Genomic DNA, 26,222 nt, shown 5'->3' with positions numbered 1-26,222 from the left:
TGTATTCATTAGAGAGATTGGTCTTAAGTTTTCTTTTTTGTGGTATCATTGTCTGGCTTTGGTATGAGGGTGATGTTGGCTTTGTAGAATGAATTAGGTAGCCTTCCCTCCTCTTCAATTTTTTTGAAGAGTTTGAGCAGGATTGGTACTAATTCTTTCTGGAATGTTTGGTAGAATTCACATGTGAAGCCATCTGGTCCTGGACTTTTCTTTTTCGGAAGCTTCTTAATGACTGATTCAGTTTCTTTGCTCGTGATTGGTTTGTTGCGGTCGTCTATTTCTTCTCGAGTCAAAGTTGGTTCTTCATGCCTTTCTAGGAAGTTGTCCATTTCATCTACATTGTTGTATTTATTAGCATAAAGTTGTTCATAGTATCCTGTTATTAATTCCTTTATTTCTGTGGGGTCAGTGGTTATGTCTCCTCTTCCATTTCTGATCTTATTTATTTGCATCCTTTCTCTTCTTCTTTTTGTCAATCTTGCTAAGGGTCCATCAATCTTTTTTTGTGTGTGTGACTTTTAAAAATTTATTTATTAATTTAAAAAATTTAACAAACGAAATAAAACATTAACATATGTAATCAGTAATTCACAATATCATCACTTAGTTGCATATTCATCATTTCTTTTTTTTTCTTTTTTTTATTAATTAACGGAAAAAAAGAAATTAACCCAACATTTAGAAATCATACCATTCTACATATGTAATCAGTAATTCTTAACATCATCACATAGATGCATGATCATCGTTTCTTAGTACATTTGCATCGGTTTAGAAGAACTAGCAACACAACAGAAAAAGATATAGAATGTTAATATAGAGAAAAGAAATAAAAGTAATAATAATAGTAAAAAAAAAAAAAACCTATAGCTCAGATGCAGCTTCATTCAGTGTTTTAACATGATTACTTTACAATTAGGTATTATTGTGCTGTCCATTTTTGAGTTTTTGTATCTAGTCCTGTTGCACAGTCTGTATCCCATCAGCTCCAATTACCCATTATCTTACCCTGTTTCTAACTCCTGCTGGACTCTGTTACCAATGACATATTCCAAGTTTATTCTCGAATGTCCGTTCACATCAGTGGGACCATACAGTATTTGTCCTTTAGTTTTTGGCTGGATTCACTCAACATAATGTTCTCTAGGTCCATCGATGTTATTACATGCTTCATAAGTTTATCCTGTCTTAAAAATGCATAATATTCCATCGTATGTATATACCACAGTTTGTTTAGCCATTCTTCTGTTGATGGACATTTTGGTTGTTTCCAGGGTCCATCAATCTTATTGATTTTCTCATAGAACAGCTTCTGGTTTTTTGATTTTTTTTCAATTGTTTTCATGTTCTCAGTTTCATTTATCTGCTCTAATCTTTGTTATTTCTTTCCTTTTGCTTGTTTTATGGTTAGTTTGCTGTTCTTTCTCTAGTTCTTCTAAGTGGACAGTTAATTCCTGAATTTTTTCCCTTTCTTCTTTTTTGATATAGGCATTTAGGGCAATAAATTTCCCTCTTAGCACTGCCTTTGCTGTTCCCATAATTTTTGATATGTTGTGTTTTCATTTTCATTTGCCTCGAGATATTTACTAATATCTCTTGTAATTTCTTCCTTGACCCACTGGTTGTTTAAGAGTGTGTTGTTGAGTCTCCACATATTTGTGAATTTTCTGGTGTTCTGCCTATTATTGATTTCCAACTTCATTCCTTTATGATCTGAGAAAGTGTTTTGTATGATTGCTATCTTTTTAAATTTATTGAGACTTGCTTTGTGACCCAGCATATGGTCTATCTTTGAGAATGATCCATGAGCACTTGAGAAAAAGGTTTATCCTGCTGTTGTGGGGTGTAATGTTCTATAAATGTCTGTCAAGTCTGACTCATTTATTGTAATATTCAAATTCCCTGTGTTTCTTTATTGATCCTCTGTCTAGATGTTCTGTCCATTGATGAGAGTGGGGAATTGAAATCTCCAACTATTATGGTAGATGTTTCTGTTTCTCTTTTCAGTGTTTTCAGTGTTTGCCATGTGTATTTTGGAGCATTCTGGTTTGGTGCATAAATATTTATGATTGTTATGTCTTCATGCTGAATTGTTCCTTTTATTAGTACATAGTATCCTTCTTTCTCTCTTTTAACTGTTTTACATTTGAAGTCTAATTTGTTGGATATTAGTATTAGCTACTCCTCTTTTCTGGTTGTTATTTGCATGAAATATCTTTTCCTAACCTTTCACTTTCAATCTATGTTTATCTTTGGGTCTAAGATGTGTTTCCTGTAGACATCATATAGACGGGTCCTGTTTTTTAATGCATTCTGCCGGTCTATGTCTTTTAATTGGGGAGTTCAATCCATTAACATTTAGTGTTATTACTGTATGGATAGTACTTTCTTTTACCATTTTGCCTTTTGTATTTTATATGTCATATCTAATTTTCCTTCTTTCTACACTCTTCTCCACACCTCTTTCTTTTGTGTTTTCGTATCTGTCTCTAGTGCTCCCTTTAGTATTTCTTGCAGAGCTGGCCTCTTGGTCAGAAATTCTCTCAGTGATTTTTTGTCTGAAAATGTTTAAATTTCTCCCTCATTTTTGAAGGACAATTTTACTGGGTGTAGAATTCTTGGTTGGCAGTTTTTCTCTTTTAGTAATTTAAATCTATCATCCCACTGTCTTCTCGCCTCCATGGTTTCTGCTGAAAAATCTATGCATAGTCTTATTCGGTTTCCCTTGTATGTGATGGATTGCTTTTCTCTTGCTACTTTCAAGATCCTCTCTTTCTCTCTGGCCTCTGACATTCTGACTAGTAAGTGTCTTGGAGTACGTCTATTTGGATCTATTCTCTTTGGGGAATGCTGCACTTCTTGGATCTATAATTTTAAGTCTTTCATAAGAGTTGGGAAATTTTCAGGGATAATTTCTTCCATTAGTTTTTCTCCTCCTTTTCCCTTCTCTTCTCCTTCTGGGACACCCACAACACGTATATTCGTGCGTGTCATATTATCATTCAATTCCCTGAGTCCCTGCTCATATTTTTCCATTTTGTTTGTATAGTTTCTGTTTCTTGTTGGATTTCATATGTTCCATCCTCTAGTTCACTAATCCTATCCTCTGCCTCTTGAAATCTACCATTATAGGTTTCCATTGTTTTTTTTTTTCATCTTTTCTGCTGTGCCTTTCATTCCCATAAGTTCTGTGATTTGTTTTTTCAGACTTTCCGTTTCTTCTTTTTGTTCATTCCTTGCCTTCTTCATATCCTCCCTCAATTCATTGATTTGATTTTTGATGAGGTTTTCCATGTCTGTTCATATATTCTGAATTAATCGTTTCAGCTCCTGTATCTCATTTCAACTACTGGTTTGTTCCTTTGACTGGGCCATATCTTCAATTTTCCTGGTGTGATTTGTTATTTTTTGCTGGCATCTAGACATTTAATTACCTTAACTAGTTTATTCTGGAGATTGCTTTCACTTCTCTTACCTAGGGTTTTCCTGCTGGATGAATTTGTTGTCTATCTATTCTTTGACATTCAGTTCAGCTTTTTCTGAACCTCTCGCTTAAGTTATATTTAACAGAGGATAATTTTTCAGTTCTTGTTTTCTTGTTTCTTGCCCTGCTTACATGGTGCCTTCCCCCCCTCCCCCACCCTTAGGAGGGTCTACATTGGTATTATAGACCCAAGCCAGGTTTTCCCAGACCAAACTGGCCTCATATCAGGGGGAAAGAGTCACCTGAGTCAGTTTTCCCTGAGGGTGAGACCCAGCTGGTTAAAAGACTTTCCGGTGAAATCTCTGCGCTCTGTTTTTCTTATCCTGCCCAGTATGTGGTGCTTGTCTGCCTGCCCGTCCCACCAGCATAAGATGATGTGGTACCTTTAACTTTGGCAGACTCTCCCTGCTGGGGGCATGGTGGAGACAGAGGAGAGGTTGTAGGCTGGTTTTAATGGCTTCAAATTACCAAGCCCTGGTGTCTGTATTCCTTGAGGGAGGGATTCTACCTGAGTTGGGCTTCACCCCTCCCCTGGTGAAGGCACAGGCTCGACACACGCCCTTATGCCTGGGGCAGCTGCAGCCTGAGAAGTCCTGCCGCTGAATCCAGAGGCAGTCAAGCCTTTGTAGAAACACAGCCAGAAAAACTTGTTTCCTTTTTTTTTTTCTTTTTCCATCACCCCTGCCCCTTGGTGCTGGGGCAAAAATGAGCGACCTCCACTTTGACCAGGTTCACTTGAGCTGGGGGCCTATTTTTAGTAGTCAGAATTTGTTGATTTATGCCATAGTTGGTGTTTGGTTGGACTTAGCCCCTGCTGCTGGTAAAGTCCCTTTCCTTTCCCCTCTGGGAAGCAGCCTGTGGGGGAGGGGCGCCGGCCATGGCGGCTTGGGAAATTCACGGTTCTGGGGAGGCTCACAGCTGATCTAGGTGGTCCAGACTGGGGTACGCTGTGTGTCCAGTCACTGACATGGGCCCAGGAGCTGTTCTGTACTGTTTCTGGTTATTTAGTAGTTGTTCTGGAGGACAAATTATAACACAAACATTGTTAAGCCGCCATCTTGGCCCCCTACTCCCACTACTTTTAGTTCTTCTATTAAAAAAATAATTTGAGGTGAAATTCACATTATATAGAATTAACCATTTGAAAATGAACAAAAGTAGCATTTAGTATTTTAACAGTGTATGCAACCACCATCTCTCTATTGTTCGAAAACATTTCCATCTCTCCATAATTAAACTGCCTACCCGTTAAACAGCTGCTTCCCATTTCCCCACCCCCCAGCCCCTGGCTACCACCGGTCTGCATTCTCATACTATAGGTTTATCTATTCAGGATATTTCATATAAATGGAATTATCATATAATATGTGACCTTTTGTGTCTGGCTTCTTTCACGTAGCATAAGGTTTGACGGTTCATCCACATTATAACGTGTATCAGTACTTCATTACTTTTTATGGTTGAATAGTATTCCATTGTATTTCTGTTTTTTTTTATATTTTTATTGTCAAACTTTAACAAACATATAAACATTCTTGAAATACAAATATTCTATACATGATGTATAATCCATGGCTCAGTATCATCACATAGTTGTGTATTCATCACCATGATCAATTTTTTTTAACATTTTCATCCCTCCAGCAAAAGAAAAAAACTCAGACATACCATAACCCTTACCCCTCCCTCTCTTTGACCACTAGTATTTCAATATACTCAATTTACTTTAACCTTTGTTCCCACTATTATTTATTTTTTAACCTGTATTTTTTTTTAACTTTTTTACTAATTAAAAAAATTAACATACAAAATATTAAGATATCATTCCATTCTACATATACAATCAGTAATTTTTAATATCATCACATAGTTGCATATTCATCATTTCTTAGTACATTTGCATCGATTTAGAAAAAGAAAAAAAAGACAACAGAAAAAGAAATAAAATGATAACAGAGAAAAAAAAAGATTATAAATACCATACCCCTTACCCCTCGCTTTCATTTACCACTAGCATTTCAAACTGAATTTATTTTAACATTTGTTCCCCCTATTATTTATTTTTATTCCATATGTTCTACTCTTCTGTTGATATAGTAGCTAAAAGGAGCATCAGACATAAGGTTTTCACATTCACAGAGTCTCATTGTGAAAGCTATATCATTGTTCAATCATCATCAAGAAACATGGTGACTGGAACACAGCTCTACATTTTCAGGCAGTTCCCTCCAGCCTCTCCACTACATCTAGAACAACAAGGTGATATCTACTTAATGCATGAGAATAACCTCCAGGATAACCTCTCAACTCTGATTGGAATCTCTCAGCCATTGACACTTTGTCTCATTTCACTCTTCCCCCTTTGGTGGAGAAATTTCTCTCAATCCCTTGATGTTAATTCTCAGCTCATTCTAGGGTTTTTCTCAGTCCCTTGATGCTGAGTCTCAGCTCATTCCAGGTTCTCTGTCCCACGTTGCCAGGAAGGTCCACACCCCTGGGAGTCATGTCCCACGCAGAGAGGGGAAGGGTGGTGAGACTGCTCGTCATGTTGGCTGGAGAGAGAGGCCACATCTGAGCAACAAAAGAGGCTCTCTTGGGGGTGACTCTTAGGCCTAAATCTTAAGTAGACTTGACCTATCCTTTGTGGAGTTAAGTTTCATATGAACAAACCCCAAGACTAGGGGCTCAGCCTATAGCTTTGTTTGTCCACACTGCTTGTGAGAATATCAAGAATTCAACTTGGGGAAGTTGAATTTCTCCCCACTTTCACCATTCCCCAAATGGGGCTTGCAAATACTTTTCCAGTCACTGATCAGATCACTCTGGGATTCATCGGGGCATCACTCTGGACAAACCAACAGAATCTCATGTCCTACTTGAGATTCCAAGTACTTATGACATTCAATCAAACTATCTACATGAGTTATATTAGGAAATGCTCTAGTCAAAATATAAATTTTGTAATAAATAAGCATTTTTTGCTGTAGTCTCACACATAAGGTGACATTTTAAAGTATTGATTATCATCTATTTTCAACACCCTACAATAATGACATTACTTTGTTCTTCCTCATGCAAAAACATTTTTAAAATTTGTACATTTTACATTTCACTATTATTATACACTCTAGGCATTCCTAGATTATACCATCTCAATCTTTACCATCTATCTTTCTTTCTGATTTCATTTATGTCCCCAGCCCTCCTCCCTCTATCATTCTCACATGCAGCTTCATTCAGTGTTTTAACATAATTACATTACAGTTAGGTAGTATTGTGCTGTCCATTTCTGAGTTTTTATATTCAGTCCTGTTGCACAATCTGTATCCCTTCAGCTCCAATTACTCAATATCTCACCCTATTTCTATATCCTGATTGTCTCTGTTACCAAGGAAATATTCCAAGTTTATTCACTAATGTTTCATATCAGTGAGACCATACAGTATTTGTCCTTTTGTTTCTGGCTAATCACACTCAGCATAATGTCCTTAAGGTCCATTCATGTTGTTACATACTTCATAACTTTATTCTGTCTTACTGCTGTATAATATTCCATCTTATGTAAATGTCAGTTTGTTTAGCCAACTGTCTGTTGATGCACATTTTGCCTGTTTCCATTTCTTGGTAATTCTTAATAATGCTGCTATAAACATTGGTGTGTAAATGACCATTTGTGTCCTTGGCCTCGTGTCCTTTGAGTAGAGACAGCATATAGATGGGTCCTGTTTTTTAATCCATTCTGCCAGACTATGTCTTTTGATTGGAGAGTTTAATCCATTAATATTCAGTGTAGTGCATGGGTAGTACTTTCTTCTACTATTTTGCCTTCTGGATTTTATATGTCATATCTAATTTTCCTTCTTTTTACCTTTACTCATAGTCTTCCTTTCTACACTCTTCTCCACACCTCTCTCTCCTGTCTTCATATCTGTCTCTAGTGTTCCCTTTAGTATTTCTTGCAGAGCTGGTCTCTTGGTCACAAATTCTCTCAGTGATTTTTTGTCTGAAAATGTTTAAATTTCTCCCTCGTTTTTGAAGGACAATTTTGCTGGATATAGAATTCTTGGTTGGCAGTTTTTCTCTTTTAATAATTTAAATATATTATCCCACTGTCTTCTTGCCTCCATGGTTTCTGCTGAGAGATCTGCATATAGTCTTATTTGTCTTCCCTTCTATGTGATGGATTGCTTTTCTCTTGCTGCTTTCAAGATCCTCTCTTTCTCTTTGACCTCTGACATTCTGATTATTAAATGTCTTGGAGTATGTCTATTTGGATCTATTCCCTTTGGGGTATGCTGTACTTCTTAGATTTGTAATTTTAAGTCTTTCATAAGAGTTGGGAAATTTTCAGTGATAATTTCCTCCATTAGTTTTTCTCCTCCTTTTCCCTTCTCTTCTCCTTCTGGGATACCCACAACACGTATATTCATGCCCTTCATGTTATCTTTCAATTCCCTGAGTCCCTGCTCGTATTTTTCCATTTTTTTGTATAGTTTCTTTTTTTGTCGGATTTCAGATGTTCCGTCCTCCTGTTTTGAAATCCTATGTTCTGTCTCTCGAAATCTACCATTGTAGGTTTCCATTGTTTTTTTCATCTCTTCTACTGTGTCTTTCATTTCCATAAGTTCTGTGATTTGTTTTTTCAGACTTTCAGTTTCTTCTTTTTGTTCTTTCCTTGCCTTCTTTATATCCTCCCTCAATTCATTGATTTGGTTTTTCATGAGGTTTTCCATGTCTGTTCGTACATTCTGAATTAATTGTTTCAGCTCCTGTATGTCATTTGAATTGTTGGTTTGTTCCTTTGCCTGGGCCATATCTTCAATTTTCCTGGTGTGATTTGTTATTTTTTGCTGGCGTCTTGGGATTTAATTACCTTAATTAGTTTATTCTGGAGATTGCTTTCACTTCTTTTATCTAGGGTTTTCTTGCTGGATGAATTTGTTGTCTATCTGTTCTTTGACTTTCCGTTCAGCTTTATCTGGACCTTTAGCTTAAGTTTTGTTTAACAGAGGATTAATTTTCAGTTCTTTTTTTCTTGTTTCTTGCCCTGCTTGTGTGGTGCCTTCCCCCACACACACACTTAGGAGGGTCTACTTAGATATTATATACCCCAGCCAGATTTTCTCAGACCAAACTGTCCTCTTATCCGGAGGAAAGAGTCACCTGCATCGGTTTTACCCAAGGGTGAGACCGAGCAGGTTGAAAGACTTTCCTGTGAAGTCTCTGGACTCTGTTTTTCTTATCCTGCCCTGTGTGTGGCGCTTGTCTGAATGCAGGTCCCACCAGCATAAGATGATCCGGTACCTTTAACTTTCGCAGACTCTCCCTGCTGGGGGCATGGTGGAGACAGAGCAGAGGTTGAAGGCTGGTTTTAATGGCTTCAAATTACCAAGCCCTGGTGTCTGAATTCCTTGATGGAGGGATTCCACCTGAGTTGGGCTTCACCTCTCCCCTGGGGAAGGCACAGGCTCCAGACAAGCCCCCAAAAGAGCTCACTTCTGCCTATGCCTGGGGCAGTTGTAGCCTGAAAAGTCCTGCCACTGTATCCAGAGGCAGTCAAACCTTTGTAGATACACAGCCACAAAAACCTCTGTTTCCTTCTTTTTTTCCCCCCTTCCTCTGTCAGTCCTGCCCCCGTAGTGCAAGGGCAAAAATAAGAACCTCTGCTTTGATCAGGTTCACCTAAGCTGGGAACCTATTTTTAGTAGTTAGAATTTGTTAATTAGTTCCACAATTGGCATTTGATTGTGCCCAGTCCCTGCTGCTGGTAAAGTCCTTTCCTTTCCCCTCTGGGAAGCAGCCTGTGGGGAAGGGGCACTGGCCGCCGCAGCTTTGGGAACTCACATTTCTGGGGAGTGCTTGCAGCCGGTCCAGCTGGTCCAAACTGGGGTACTCTGTGTTGTCTGGTCACTGACATGGCCCCAGGAGCTGTTCTGTACTGTTTCTGGTTATTTAGTAGTTGTTCTGGAGGACGAACTAAAATGCACACATTGTTAAGCCGCCATCTTGACCCGGAAGTCTCCATTGTTTTTCTGTATTGCAGTTTGTTTAATCAGTGATCAGTTGGTGGACATTTGGGTTCTTTCTACTTTTTGAGTATTGTGAGTGGTGCTGCTAGGATCAGGTAAGCACGTGTACTTGTTTGAATCCCAGTTTTCAGTTATTTTGGGTATTTATCTAGGAGTAGAATTGCAGGTCATGTGGTAATTCTATGCTTAACTCTTTGCAGAACTGCCAAACTATTATCCATAGTGGCTGTGCCATTTTATATTCCTACCACCCCAGAGACTTTTTTTTCAATTAGTTCTTTTTTAGGGGGGCAAGGGGAGCAGCCACTGGGAATTGAACCTGGGTCTGATGCATAACATGGGAGAACTCTGCCTGCTGAGCCACCATGACCCTCCTTTTTTATTTAATTTTTAACTGTCACATACTCCTAGTGTATAGATTATTCTAGGAGCTAAACTGTTTAGTATCTAGAGATCACTAGAATATTTATTATTAATATGGAAGCTCAACTAGGTTTTATGACTACTTTTCCTGATTGAATTGACTTCTACATATTTGAAGATATTTGGCTTTTTAGAGAGTTTAGGAAAAAATTGAATAAAATAATTTTAGGGTGTAGTCATAAAACAATATACCATTTACACTGGGAATGCAACACTAGCTGTGTTTTGCCTTTCTTTTAAACATTAAAATGATTATTATATGTTTTTCCAGGAGCTTATTTCTCATTATAGCTTCAGTATTGGGATAGCAATTTAAGTTTCTGAATTTGAATCTGATTTTTCAGGCTTTCAACTTCCCTTAAGATTTTCTGTGCTGATGCAGGATTGCTGTTTTTAGGTCATGGCTATCTGATGTCTCTAGAAGCTCATCTTTTGCAAAGTGACTGACAGGAATCATTATTCTGTATGATAAGAAACCAGAAGTTGACAGGAGCCCTACAAGAACTGTCTGATTGGATTTATTTTTTTAAACTATTGTGCCAGTTTCCAAATTATCTTTAGTTATAGAGCATTTGTTTTCTTAAAAAGGTTCAAAGTAGGTGATACACATGTAGTAACACCCTGCCCAGGTCAGTTCTGAGGGGCAAGCCTTTCCTCAGATATAGACTTCTTATTTAGCAGTCTGTTCAGAAGCTAGAATCACAGTGCATTGTTAAAAATTGCACGAGTCAAAGCCACAACCATCAGACAATTTTTGTATTTGCTCCTGAAACTCTCAGATTGTGACTTTGATTCCATCTGATTGTTTAGAGGCGTAAATACGACAAGGATCACTTTGTAAAGATTGACAATAAGTACTAAATGTTTCAGTGATTATATCAATATTTTTTGTCTCAGCTGCTTCCCACTATGAATTTAAAACATTGAAAAGAAAAAGGGCATGACTCTAACCTCAAGAGACTTCTGAATTAGTCTCTTTTTTGAGAGGATTGAGATAGAAAATGGATGCCACTCTGGAGCTGAGATTTCCCTTTTCACCTGAAGTGGAACATTCCTGTTTTTATCCCCTGCTTTGCTGTCCAGAGCCAATTTGATAATATGCCCAGAATGAAACACATCTGTTTATTTTCCCCTGTCTGCTGGTAGCAACTAGAAATGCTTTTGCATGTTAGAGCTTTTCCCTTCCCAGAATCTTGGTGTTTGTTTTGAATTTTGTTTTTGGCAGAATGAGATCCCATGCATGCCAGGCTCAGTGATGTGTGTTTAGCATTTGGGGTTTTCTTTTCTATTTTTATAGACTGTCTTTCAGATTTTAAATGTCTGACTCTTCTTCCATAGTCCTAGCTGTGCTTTGAGTAAGGAATGTGTCCTCTGTTAAGGAACCATGTTAGATAAAATGTAATTTGTCTACCCTATTCCTTTATCAAGTGAGTTTACTCAACTGGGCTTACTATCATTTAAAAATATTATTTAAAAGACTCACAAAACTGTCCTTTGTTAAATGAAGAGTATTTGATCTCTAAGTCTGCTAAGGGGAGAAAATGTACTAGTGCTCTAAAGGAATGGATTTATATTAGATACTTTTTTTTAGAATTAAAAAATTTGGGATGTAATTTATATATCATAAATCTCACCATTTCTAAGTAAACAGTTGAGCAGTTTTTAGTATATTCAGAAGGCTGTGCAACCATTGTCACCTTTTTTAATTCCAGAACATCTCATCCCAAAAAGAAACCCTGTTCCCATCCATAACTGTAGTCACTCCCTATTCCCTCCTCCCCCAGCCCCTGGTACTTCTTATCTACTTCATAACCCTATGGATTTGCCTGTGCTGGACATTTCATAACCAGTGGAATCATACAATATGTGGCCTTTTGTGTCTGGCTTCTTTTTCTTACATAATGTTTTTAAGCTTCTAATATATGGTAGCATGTATTAGTACTTCTTTCCTTTTTGTGGTTGAATAATATTCCACTGTAAATATATACCACATTTGTTTATCTGTTTATCAATTGACATATATTTAGATCATTTCCATATTTTGGCTATTATAGATAATGCTGCTATAAACATTTGTGTACAAATTTTTGTGTGGACATGTTTTTTTAATGGAATTTTATTGAGATATATTCACATACCATATAATCTATTGAAATTATATAATCAGTGACTTCTAATATCATCACATAGTTGTGCATTCATCACCACAATCAATTTTAGAACACTTTCATTACATCAGAAAAGAAGAAATAAAAATGAACAAGAAAACCCAAAACACCCCATACCCCATTTCATCCCCCATTAGGGACATATGTTTTTAATTCTCTTGGTTATATACCTAGAATTAGAATTGCTAGGTCATTTAATAACCCTTTGTTTAACTTTCTGAGTAACCACCAAACTATTTTCAAAAGTGGCTACAACGTTTTACATTACCATAAGCAATGTATGATGTTCCATTTTCTCTACATCTTAGCCAATACTTGTTATTGTCCACATTTTTTATTCTAGCTATCCTAGTGAGTATGAAAGGACATCTCACTGTGGTTTTAATTTGCATTTACCTGGTGAAGTTCAGCATTTTTCATATGCTTATTGGCCATTTTTATGTGTTCTTTGGAGAACTGTCTTTAAGAGCCTTTGCCCATTTTTCTATTAGGTTATTTATTCTTCCTAAGTAGTTTATTCTTTTTTGATGATATTGTTAATGGAATTGTTTTCCTAATTTTATATATAGTTTGTTCATTACTAGTGTATAGAAATACAGCCGACTTTTGTATATTGATTATATTAGTTACTTTTAAGATATCTTTTTAATCCAATCTCCAAATATACAAGAACATTGGGATCAATTGTTCCTTGGAATTCTTTTAAGAAGACAATATGTATGGCTAATATTTATTGAGTACTTTTGTGTCATGCACTAAGTTACATGTGTTAAATTGAATCGTTCTCATTAATGCTCACTTCTGTCTCCATTTTATAATGGGGACTCTTTCCCCAAAGTCCTGTTGTTAACAAGTAAGTGCATAGCTGAGACTTAAACCAAGATCTTTTTTTTTAAACTTTTTTTATTAATTAAAAAAAAATTAACAAGCAAAACATTTAAATATCATTCCATTCTACATATACAATCAGTAATTCTTTTTTTTTTGAGGTTTTTTTTTTATTAATTAAAAAAAATTAACAAAACAATTAGAAATCATTCCATTCTACATGTACAATCAGTAATTCTTAATAACATCACATAGTTGCATATTCATAATTTCTTAGTACATTTGCATCGATTTAGAAAAAGAAATAAAAAGACAACAGAATAAGGATTAAAACAATAATAGAAAGAAAAAAAGAAAAAAAAAAAAACAAAAAAGCCTATACCTCACATGCAGCTTCATTCAGTGTTTTAACATAATTGCATTACAATTGGGTAGTATTGTGCTGTCCATTTCTGAGTTTTTATATCCAGTCCCGTTGTACAGTCTGTATCCCTTCAGCTCCAATTACCCCTTCTCTTTTTTTTTTTTTAATTAATGGAAAAAAAGAAATTAACCCAACATTTAGAAATCATACCATTCTACATATGCAATCAGTAATTCTTAACATCATCACACAGATGCATGATCATCATTTCTTAGTACATTTGCATCGGTTTAGAAGAACTAGCAACATAACCGAAAAAGATATAGAATGTTAATATAGAGAAAAAAATAAAAGTAATAATAGTAAAATCAAAACAAAACAAAACAAAAACCTATAGCTCAGATGCAGCTTCATTCAGTGTTTTAACATGATTACTTTACGATTAGGTATTATTGTGCTGTCCATTTTCGAGTTTTTGTATCTAGTCCTGTTACACCGTCTGTATCCCTTCAACTCCAATTACCCATTATCTTACCCTGTTTCTACCTCCTGCTGGACTCTGTTACCAATGACATATTCCAAATTTATTCTCGAATGTCTGTTCACATCAGTGGAACCATACAGTATTTGTCCTTTAGTTTTTGGCTGGATTCACTCAGCATAATGTTCTCTAGGTCCATCCATGTTATTACATGCTTCATAAGTTTATCCTGTCTTAAAGCTGCATAGTATTCCATCGTATGTATATACCACAGTTTGTTTAGCCACTCTTCTGTTGATGGAGATTTCGGCTGTTTCCATCTCTTTGCAATTGTAAATAACGCTGCTATAAACATTGGTGTGCAAATGTCCGTTTGTGTCTTTGCCCTTAAGTCCTTTGAGTAGATACCCAGCAATGGTATTGCTGGGTCGTATGGCAATTCTATATTCAGCTTTTTGAGGAACCGCCAAACCGCCTTCCACAGTGGTTGCACCATTTGACATTCCCACGAACAGTGGATAAGTGTGCCTCTTTCTCCGCATCCTCTCCAGCACTTGTCATTTTCTGTTTTGTTGATAATGGCCATTCTGGTGGGTGTGAGATGATATCTCATTGTGGTTTTGATTTGCATTTCTCTAATGGCCAGGGACATTGAGCATCTCTTCATGTGCCTTTTGGCCATTTGTATTTCCTCTTCTGAGAGGTGTCTGTTCAAGTCTTTTTCCCATTTTGTAATTGGGTTGGCTGTCTTTTTGTTGTTGAGATGAACAATCTCTTTATAAATTCTGGATACTAGACCTTTATCTGATATGTCATTTCCAAATATTGTCTCCCATTGTGTAGGCTGTCTTTCTACTTTCTTGATGAAGTTCTTTGATGCACAAAAGTGTTTAATTTTGAGGAGCTCCCATTTATTTATTTCCTTCTTCAGTGTTCTTGCTTTAGGTTTAAGGTCCATAAAACTGCCTCCAGTTGTAAGAGCCATAAGATATCTCCCAACATTTTCCTCTAACTCTTTTATGGTCTTAGACCTAATGTTTAGATCTTTGATCCATTTTGAGTTAATTTTTGTATAGGGTGTGAGATACGGGTCTTCTTTCATTCTTTTGCATATGGATATCCAGTTCTCTAGGCACCATTTATTGAAGAGACTGTTCTGTCCCAGGTGAGTTGGCTTGACTGCCTTATCAAAGATCAAATGTCCATAGATGAGAGGGTCTATATCTGAACACTCTATTCAATTCCATTGGTCGATATATCTATCTTTATGCCAATACCATGCTGTTTTGACCACTGTGGCTTCATAATATGCCTTAAAGTCAGGCAGCGCGAGACCTCCAGCTTCGTTTTTTTTTCCTCAAGATGTTTTTAGCAATTCGGGGCACCCTGCCCTTCCAGATAAATTTGCTTATTGGTTTTTCTATTTCTGAAAAATAAGTTGTTGGGAATTTGATTGGTATTGCATTGAATCTGTAAATCAATTTAGGTAGGATTGACATCTTAACTATATTTAGTCTTCCAATCCATGAACACGGTATGCCCTTCCATCTATTTAGGTCTTCTGTGATTTCTTTTAACAGTTTTTTGTAGTTTTCTTTATATAGGTTTTTTGTCTCTTTAGTTAAATTTATTCCTAGGTATTTTATTCTTTTAGTTGCAATTGTAAATAGGATTCGTTTCTTGATTTCCCCCTCAGCTTGTTCATTACTAGTGTATAGAAATGCTACAGATTTTTGAATGGTGATCTTGTAACCTGCTACTTTGCTGTACTCATTTATTAGCTCTAGTAGTTTTGTTGTGGATTTTTCCGGGTTTTCGAAGTATAGTATCATATCGTCTGCAAACAGTGATAGTTTTACTTCTTCCTTTCCAATTTTGATGCCTTGTATTTCTTTTTCTTGTCTAATTACTCTGGCTAGAACCTCCAACACAATGTTGAATAATAGTGGTGATAGTGGACATCCTTGTCTTGTTCCTGATCTTAGGGGGAACGTTTTCAATTTTTCCCCATTGAGGATGATATTAGCTGTGGGTTTTTCACATATTCCCTCTATCATTTTAAGGAAGTTCCCTTGTATTCCTATCTTTTGAAGTGTTTTCAACAGGAAAGGATGTTGAATCTTGTCAAATGCCTTCTCTGCATCAATTGAGATGATCATGTGATTTTTCTGCTTTGATTTGTTGATATGGTGTATTACATTAATTGATTTTCTTATGTTGAACCATCCTTGCATACCTGGGATGAATCCTACTTGGTCATGATGTATAATTCTTTTAATGTGTTGTTGGATACGATTTGCTAGAATTTTGTTGAGGATTTTTGCATCTATATTCATTAGAGAGATTGGTCTGTAGTTTTCTTTTTTTGTAATATCTTTGCCTGGTTTTGGTATGAGGGTGATGTTGGCTTCATAGAATGAATTAGGTAGTTTTCCCTCCAATTCGATTTTTTTGAAGAGTTTGAGGAGAATTGGTACTAATTCTATCTGGAACGTTTGGTAGAATTCACATGTGAAGCCATCTGGTCCTAAACTTTTCTTTTTAGGAAGATTTTGAATGACTAATTCAATTTTTTTACTTGTGATTGGTTTGTTGAGGTCATCTATGTCTTCTTGAGTCAAAGTTGGTTGTTCATGTCTTTCCAGGAACCCGTCCATTTCATCTAAATTGTTATATCTATTAGCGTAAAGTTGTTCATAGTATCCTGTTATTACCTCCTTTATTTCTGTGAGGTCAGTAGTTATGTCTCCTCTTCCATTTCTGATCTTATTTATTTGCATCCTCTCTCTTCTTCCTTTTGTCAATCTTGATAAGGGCCCATCAATCTTATTGATTTTCTCATAGAACCAACTTCTGGTCTTATTGATTTTCTCAATTATTTTCATTCTCTCAATTTCATTTATTTCTGCTCTGATCTTTGTTATTTCTTTCCTTTTTCTTGCTTTGGGATTAGTTTGCTGTTCTTTCTCCAGTTCTTCCAAGTGAACAGTTAATTCCTGCATTTTTGCCTTTTCTTCTTTTCTGATATAGGCATTTAGGGCAATAAATTTCCCTCTTAGCACTGCCTTTGCTGCATCCCATAAGTTTTGATATGTTGTGTTTTCGTTTTCATTCGCCTCGAGGTATTTACTAATTTCTCTTGCAATTTCTTCTTTGACCCACTCATTGTTTGAGAGTGTGTTGTTGAGCCTCAACGTATTTGTGAATTTTCTGGCATTCCGCCTATTATTGATTTCCAACTTCATTCCTTTATGATCCGAGAAAGTGTTGTGTGTGATTTCAATCTTTTTAAATTTGTTAAGACTTGCTTTGTGACCCAGCATATGGTCTATCTTTGAGAATGATCCATGAGCACTTGAGAAAAAGGTGTATCCTGCTGTTGTGGGATTTAATGTCCTATAAATGTCTGTTAAGTCTGACTCCTTTATAGTAATATTCAGATTCTCTATTTCTTTATTGATCCTCTGTCTAGATGTTCTGTCCATTGATGAGAGTGGGGAATTGAAGTCTCCAACTATTATGGTTTATGTGTTTATTTCCCTTTTCAGTGTTTGCAGTGTATTCCTCACGTATTTTGGGGCATTCTGGTTCGGTGCGTAAATATTTATGATTGTTATGTCTTCTTGTTTAATTGTTCCTTTTATTAGTATATAGTGTCCTTCTTTGTCTCTTTGAACTGTTTTACATTTGAAGTCTAACTTGTTGGATATTAGTATAGCCACTCCTACTATTTTCTGGTTGTTATTTGCATGAAATATCTTTTCCCAACCTTTCACTTTCAACCTATGTTTATCTTTGGGTCTAAGATGTGTTTCCTGTAGACAGCATATAGAAGGATCCGGTTTTTTAATCCATTTTGCCATTCTATGCCTTTTGATTGGGGAATTCGGTCCATTAACATTTAGTGTTATTACTGTTTGGATAATATTTTCCTCTACCATTTTGTCTTTTGTATTATATATATCTTATCTGACTTTCCTTCTTTCTACACTGTTCTCCATACCTCTCTCTTCTGTCTTTTCTGTTCTGACTCTAGTGCTCTCTTTAGTATTTCTTTTTTTTTTTTTTTTAAGGAAACAAACCAAAAATACATTTATTATTTTATTTTAATTTCTAGCAGACAATTTACATACCTCCCCACCCCTTTCTTTAAGTTAGTGTAACAATTTTCCATAATAAATTGATTAAAGAGAAGCTTTGGTCAAGAATGGAATGAAAACAGCATAAAAAAAAGCTACTGCTTCTTTTAAAAAACCAACACGTTCATCAATTATATTCAAACAAACACACAAATGATATTTGAACACTATGTTCTCAGTGTTTTTCGGCGGCTGGCTTTCCTCCCCATCATGCAAACGGCAGAGCTATTGTCAGTCGCAGTCTGTCATGCTAGATCCTGGAGGTTCACTCAGCTTCACATTATTCGAAGGCCCTGGATAGAAGACTCTAAAGTCTTGAAATCCCAAATTGTCATGGCTCCATCGATGCCAGTAGTGCAAAATTTGCGACAGTCTTGCTTGTCCACCTCATATATAGACACTTGAGTGATGCTATTCTGGTGAAGAGTCTCCAAGGCTGTATTGCGGTCCTCAGTTGTGGCCCTCTTGTCCATGTTGCGGAAGCGTTCCATGGCCGACATGTTACGCTGGATGCTCTGTTTTGGAAGGTCTAATTTGGAGACGAAGGTCAAGCAACCGCGGTCATCGTAGTTAAAGAGCATTGGGCAGCAGTCATGGCCAGCAGCTACAACGCTATTCTCAGAGATAAACGATGCACTTAGGAGTGGCAGGAACTCCGTTTTCAGAGTTGAAACCTGCACACTTTTTGAGGCATCAGCAACAGACACAATGCTGTCATGGCTGACCCAGGCGAGGCGGCTCCCACTGGCAGAGAAGCTGACCCCATGGACCCAGCCACCAGTGCCACTGCCACCAAACTCTGACATCAGCTGGCCAAAAGGCATCTTGCTGCCCCATGGCGTACTGGCTGGCTTTTCATCCACTTCTTTAATGTAGGCAGAGAACACTCTGCATTTGAAGTCACAAGATCCTGCTGCCAGCAAAACATTATTGGGATGCCAATCCAAGCTGAGGACTGTGGAACGAATAGGCTTTTTAATGTGCTTGCTTACCCACCAGTCATTTTCAGACTCGAAGTAACAAACAGAAATGAGTCGCGCTCCACTTCCCACAGCAAATTTGTTTTCAAGTGGGGACCACTTCACAAAAGTGGCTGCACGATTAATTCTCAGGATCACCAGGGTTGGCTTCCAGATACCGTCTTTCTGACTCCAGACATAGGCATTGCGATCTGCCCCACAAGTGACGATACGGTCGCTCTTGGGGGCCCAGTCAATACCTGTGATATGTCCATTGTGCTCTTTGAGTTCATGAGCTTTCACCCACTGGCTCCCGTTTTTCTTATAGATGTGGACTTCGTGGTTATTGGGACTAAGGGCAATTTGGGTACGATCCCTGTTCCATGCATGACAAGTGATTGGCTCTAGTAAAAACTGATGCAGAGACATTATTCTCAGTGTTTTCAAAGGGTAGAAAGCTGAGGTCGGGGTAGTCTGGACGGCCGCGGAGCGGAAAATTCGCGGACTCTGGTCAGTCGACGCGAACAGGCTCCGGCGCCTCTTTAGTATTTCTTGCAGAGCTGGTCTCTTGGTCACAGATTCTCTCAGTGACTTTTTGTCTGAGAATGTTTTAATTTCTCCCTCATTGTTGAAGGTCAATTTTGCTGGATATAGGAGTCTTGGTTGGCAGTTTTTCACTTTTAGTATTTTAAATATATCATCCCACTGTCTTCTAGCCTCCATGGTTTCTGCTGAGAAATCTACACATAGTCTTATTGGGTTTCCCTTGTATGTGATGGATTGTTTTTCTCTTGCTGCTTTCAAGATCCTCTCTTTCTCTTTGACCTCTGACATTCTAACTAGTAAGTGTCTTGGAGAACGCCTATTTGGGTCTAATCTCTTTGGGGTGCCCTGCACTTCTTGGATCTGTAATTTTAGGTCTTTCATAAGAGTTGGGAAATTTTCAGTGAAAATTTCTTCCATTAGTTTTTCTCCTCCTTTTCCCTTCTCTTTTCCTTCTGGGACACCCACAACACGTATATTTGTGCGCTTCATATTGTCCTTGAGTTCCCTGATACCCTGTTCAAATTTTTCCATTCTTTTCCCGATAGTTTCTGTTTGTTTTTGAAATTCAGGTGTTCCATCCTCCAAATCACTAATTCTATCTTCTGTCTCTTTGAATCTATCATTGTAGGTATCCATTGTTTTTTCTATCGTTTCTACTTTGTCCTTCACTTCCATAAGTTCTGTGATTTGTTTTTTCAGTTTTTCTATTTCTTCTTTATGTTCAGCCCATGTCTTCTTCATGTCCTCCCTCAATTTATCGATTTCGTTTTTGAAGAAGTTTTCCATTTCTGTTCGTATATTCAGCATTAGTTGTCTCAGCTCCTGTATCTCATTTGAACTATTGGTTTGTTCCTTTGACTGGGCCATGTTTTCAATTATTTGAGCATGATCCGTTATCTTCTGTTGGCGTCTGCACATTTAGACAGATTTCCCTGGGTATTGGATCCAAAAGTTTGGAAGATTTTTCTGTGAAATCTCTGGGTTCTGTTTTTCTTATCCTGCCCAGTAGGTGGCGCTCGTGGCACACGTTTGTCTGCGGGTCCCACCAGTAAAAGGTGCTGTGGGACCTTTAACTTTGGAAAACTCTCGCCGTCCGGGAGTTTCGCTAGCCGAAGCAGCTTGGAAGAGTGCGAGCCGGCCCAGGGTCCGAACGCGGGCAGGGTTGCTGGCCACCGCAGCCCAGGAAAGCGCCCGTCCGAATTTCCTAGTCGGCCTGGGGCGACAAGCATGGCGGGAGGGCGCCAGCCGCAGCGGCCCGCCCGGGAGAGTGCACGTTCCCGGGGAGTCACGGGTTTGGAAGGGGCCTCCCCCACCCGTCACCGTTCTCCGTGGCCTAGGAATTTCCCATCCAATTCTCTCAGTTGGTCCGGGGGGCCGCACGTGATGTGGGCGCCAGCCCCCACGGTTTGAGGGGACCGCCTGTCCAATTCTCCCAGCCGGCCCAGGAAGGGAGAAGGGAGTGACCTCGGCCGTTTGTCGCCCCGCCCGGTGAAGCCCGCGCGCCTCGGTGATCTCACCCGAGCGGCTTCTCTCAGCCAGCCAGCCGTTGCAGGATGGGGTACGCTGTCTTTTTTTTCTCTGTTGTTGCTTTGGGAGCTGTTCTGTATCGTTTCTGCTCCCCTAGTAGCTGTCCTGGAGAAGAAACTAAGATCCACGTGTCTTGCTAAGCCGCCATCTTCTCCGGAAGTTGGACAAATTCAAGTAATTCTTAATATCATCACATAGTTGCATATTCATCATTTCTTAGTACATTTGCATCAATTTAGAAAAAGAAATAAAAAGACAACAGAAAAAGAAATAAAATGATAATAGAGGAAAAAAAGACTATACATACCATACCCCTTACCCCTAGCTTTCATTTACCACTAGCATTTCAAACTGAATTTATTTTAACATTTTTTCCCCCTATTATTTATTTTTATTCCATATGTTCTACTCTTCTGTTGATATAGTAGCTAAAAGGAGCATCAGACATAAGGTTTTCACATTCACAGAGTCTCATTGTGAAAGCTATATCATTGTTTAATCATCATCAAGAAACATGGTGACTGGAACACAGCACTACATTTTCAGACAATTCCCTCCAGCCTCTCCACTACATCTTGAACAACAAGGTGATATCTACTTAATGTGTAAGAATAACCTCCAGGATAACCTCTCAACTCTGTTTGGAATCTCTCAGCCATTGACACTTTGTCTCATTTTACTCTTCCCTCTTTTGGTTGAGAAGTTTCTCTCAATCCCTTGATGTTAATTCTCAGCTCATTCTAGGGTTTTTCTCAGTCCCTTGATGCTGAGTCTCAGCTCATTCCAGGTTCTCTGTCCCACGTTGCCAGGAAGGTCCACACCCCTGGGGTTCATGTCCCACGCAGAGAGGGGGAGGGTGGTGAGACTGCTGGTCTTGTTGGCTGGAGAGAGGGGCCACATCTGAGCAACAAAAGAGACTCTCTTGGGGGTGACTCTTAGGCCTAAATTTTAAGTAGACTTGACCTATTCTTTGTGGGGTTGAGTTAAACCCAGATCTTTTAACCCATTAAAAAAAAAAGGCAGTACCTCAAGTACTGCCTTTTTTTTTTAATGATTCATAATAGTTTTACCCTGGAAGTCAGGCAATAGATGAGTGTTCTAGTTTGCTAGCTGCTGGAATGCAATATAACAGAAACGGAATGGCTTTTAAAAAGGGAAATGTGATAAGTTGCTAGTTTACAGTTCTAAGGCCGAGAAAATGTCCCAGTTACAACAAGGTTATAGAAATGTCCAGTCAAAGGCATTCAAGGAAAGATACCTTGGTTCAAGAAGGCAAAGAAAGTTCAGGGTCTTTCTCTCAAGTGAGAAGGCACGTGGCGAACAGGGTCAGGGTTTCTCTCTCGGCTGGAAGGGCACATGGTGAACACGGCATCATCTACTAGCTTTCTCTCTTGGCTTCCTTTCATGAAGCTCCCCAGGAGGCGTTTTCCTTCTTCATCTCCAAAGGTCACTGGCTGGTAAGCACTCTGCTTCTTGTGACTGTGTCATTCTCTGCTCCCTCAGAAATCTCTCTCATTCTCCAAAATGTTTCCTCTTTTATAGGACTTCAGAAACGAATCAAGACCCACCCAAATGGGTGGAGACATGTCATCACCTAATACAGCTTAACAACCACTCTTGATTGGGTTACATCTCCGGGGAGGTGATCTAATTACAGATTCAAACATAAGTATTGAATGGGGATTATCCTGTCTTTACTAAATAGGGTTTTGATTAAAACATGGCTTTTCTAGGGGACATACATCCTTTCAAACCAGCACAATGAGTAACATGGAAATATTTTCCAGTCTCTAATTCTAGGCTCTTGTATGGGTTGATCATTTTACTTTGTACATCATGATTCTCTTCCTCCTTTGGAAATTTTAATTTCAAAGCGATCTTTAAGCAAAAATGTGTTCATGGATTAGAAGAGGTTATGTCAGATAGCCTCCATTTTCTGAATGAGTAGGGGGAAGGATCACCTCTGAGAATGAATGGGTCAGGAATTGGATGGAATGCTTTGGGAGAGAGGTAAAAAGATTTACAGCAGTTCCATGACAAAGAGAAGCCTAAAGGAAAAAATAATTTTTGAACACTTGCAAAATTTGGTGTAACTAGGGGACATAATCGTGGTTTTTCTCACTTTTCTGGTAATAATTCACATGTTTATAAAACACTTAATAATCTACACAGTTTTTTTCACATGGACTGTATTATTCTGTCTTCAGGCAATCCTGTGAACCAAACAGGAATGTCTAGATGCATTGATTGCCACACCTCAATTTATCTTTTGTTCTTTCTTATTTTTCTGGCTTAGTGTTTTAGTTTCTTATGTTGCTCAAGAAAATACCATGCTATGGGTTGGCTTAAACTATGGAAATTATTAGCTTTTGGTTTTAAGGCTAATAGGAAGTCCAGTCAAGGCATCATCAGGGGGTTGCTTTCTTCCTGAAGACTAGCATTCTGGGGCTCGCTGCTGGTGATCTTTAGTTGTATTGCTTGTCACACAGCAAGGCACCGTGGCAATGTTTTTGGTCTCCTTTCTTATTTTTCAAATTCCATTGATGGAAGCTGCATCTGAGCTATATAAAAAAAATAAATAAATAAATTCCATCGATGTTCAGCTTCTTGCTTCCTGTGGCTTTCTTTATTATCACACTACTTTTATTCCATCATGTGTCTGCCTGAATTTCACTCCACTTGTAAAGGACTCCAGTAATAAGATTAACACCCATCCCTGATTGAGGTGGGTCACACCTTCTTAACTTTAGTAACACCTCAACTAAAGATCATTTACTTACAATGGGTCAGCACCCACAGGAATGGATTAAATTCAAAAACATGTTTTCCTGAGGTATATACAGCTTCAAATCACCACATTGAGAAGTAGTCATTCATTGTACAAGTATTTATTTAGTACCTGCTACATGCCAGCCACTGTAAACTCAACAGCAAATAAAATGAACACAGTGCTGCTCTCTCTAAAATTAAAGTTTAGTTGTGGAAGCAGACAAGTAAACATGCAATTATGATACAGTATGGTAAGTATTATGATGAAAATATGAGATTTTATGAGACTATATAAGAAGGATACTGTATCAGAATTAGGTTTGGTTACACATAACAGAAAACTCTAATAGCTTAAACACACAAGAATTTATTTTCTTCTAAAAAAAAAGGTGAATATAGGCAGCCAAGGCTTGATATGGTGAGTCAATGAAGATAAGAAAATCCAGGCTTCTCTTATCTTTCTTCCTGCCTGTTGGAGTACAGAGCTTCTATTATCAAGAATATCTCCTTGCCAAGATGGCTGCTGGAACTCCAGCTGACATGACAGAATTCTAGACAGCAGGGAGTAAGAAGGGAAGAAGTGCAAGAGTGTACATTTGTTTCCCAGCTGAGAAAACTCATTTTAAGGAAAATTCCTGGTTGTTTTTACTTTCTTGATGAAGTTCTTTGATGCTCAAAAGTGTTTTCATTTTGAGGAGTTCCCATTTATTTATTTATTTTTTCGATGCTCATGCATTGGGTGTAAGTCTAGGAAACTGCCTCCTATTATAAGATTTATAAGACATTTCCTTCTATTTTCTTCTAAAAGTTTTATGGTCTTAGATCTAATGTTTAGGACTTTGATCCATTTTGAGTTAATTTTTGTATAGGTTGTGAGATATGTATCCTCTTTCATTCTTTTGCATGTGGATATCCAGTTCTCTAGGCACCATTTATTGAAGAGACTATTGAGTCCTAGGTGAGTTGGCTTGACTGCCTTATCAAAGATCTATTGCCCATAGATGAGAGGGTCTATATCTGAACACTCTATTTGATTGCATTGGTCAGTATATCTGTCTTTATGCCAGTACCATTCTGTTTTAACCGCTGTAGCATCGTAATACGCCTTAAAGTCAGGTAGCGTGAGACCTCCGACTTCATTTTTCTTTCCTAGGATATTTTTAGCTATTTGGAACACCCTGCCATTCCAGATAAATTTGGTTATTGGTTTTTGTATTACTGAAAATTACATTTTGGGGATTTTAATTGGTATTACATTGAACCTGTAAATCAATTTAGGTAGAATTAACTTTTTTTAAGTTAATTAATTTTTTATTAATTTTTAAAATTAAAAAAAATTATAAGAAAGAAACACAAACATGCTTAACATATAATCATTCCATTCTACATATATAATCAGTGAGAATTAACATTTTAACTATATTCAGTCTTCCAATCCATGAACACAGTATGCCCTTCCATTTATTTAGGTATTCCATGATTTCTTTTTAGCAATTTCTTATAGTTTTCTTTGTATAAGTTTTTTGTATCTTTAGTTAAATTTATTTCTAAATATTTTATTCTTTTGGTTGCAATTGTAAATGGAATTTTTTTCTTGACTTCCCCCTCAGTCATTACTAGTGTATAGAAACACTACAGACTTTTGAGTGTTGATCTTGTAACCTGTCATTTTGCTGTACTCATTTATTAGCTCTAGTAGTTTTACCATGGATTTTTCAGGGTTTTCAACATACAGTATATCATCTGCAAACAGGGAGAGTTTTACTTCTTCTTTTCCAATTTTTATGCCTTGTATTTCTTTTTTCTTTTTTTTTTTGGTCTAATTGCTCTGGCTAGAACTTCCAACACAATGTTGAATAACAGTGGTGATAGTGGACATCCTTGTCTTGTTCCTTGTCTTAGGGGGGAAATTTTCAGTTTTTCCCCATTTAGGATGATGTTAGCTATGGATTTTTCATATATTCCTTTATCATGTTGAGGAAGTTACCTTCTATTCCTATCCTTTGAAGCGTTTTCAACAGAAAAGAATGTTGAATTTTGTCAAATGCCTTTTCTGCATCAATTGAGATGATCATGTGATTTTTCTGCTTTGATTTGTTGATATGGTGTATTACATTAATGACATTCTTGCATACCTGGGATGAATCCTACTTGGTCGTGGTGTATAATTCTTTTAATGTGCTGCTGGATTTGATTTGCAAGAATTTTGTTGAGGATTTTTGTGTGTATATTCATTAGAGAGATTGGTCTGTAGTTTTCTTTTCTTGTAGTATCTTTGTGTGGCTTTGGTATGAGGGTGATTTTGGCTTCATAGAATGAGTAAGGTAGCCTTCCTTCCTTTTCAATTTTTTTGAAGAGTTTGAACAGGATTGGTACCAATTATTTCTTGAATGTTTGGTAGAATTCACATGTGAAGTCATCTGGTCCTAGACTTTTCTTTTTGGAGAGCTTCTTAATGACTAATTCAGTTTTTTTACTTGTGATTGGTTTGTTGAGGTCATCTGT

At 37.6% G+C, this 26,222-nt stretch overlaps 1 protein-coding gene and 1 pseudogene across 4 annotated transcripts in view; one reads left to right on the top strand and one right to left on the bottom strand.

Annotated features, from left to right (window-relative positions):
- The window catches only part of BTBD9 (BTB domain containing 9), a 540,815-nt gene that overhangs the window by 268,103 nt on the left and 246,490 nt on the right, over positions 1 to 26,222 (top strand). The gene's annotated exons all lie outside the window — the stretch shown is intronic.
- On the bottom strand, positions 17,846 to 19,407 carry LOC143684589 (actin-related protein 2/3 complex subunit 1A pseudogene; annotated as a pseudogene).

The sequence above is a fragment of the Tamandua tetradactyla genome, chromosome 5 (assembly GCF_023851605.1).
Source record: "Tamandua tetradactyla isolate mTamTet1 chromosome 5, mTamTet1.pri, whole genome shotgun sequence".
Lineage (NCBI taxonomy): Eukaryota > Metazoa > Chordata > Mammalia > Pilosa > Myrmecophagidae > Tamandua > Tamandua tetradactyla.
The sequence above is the reverse complement of the archived record's forward strand: the minus strand, read 5'-3'. Positions and strand labels throughout refer to the sequence as shown.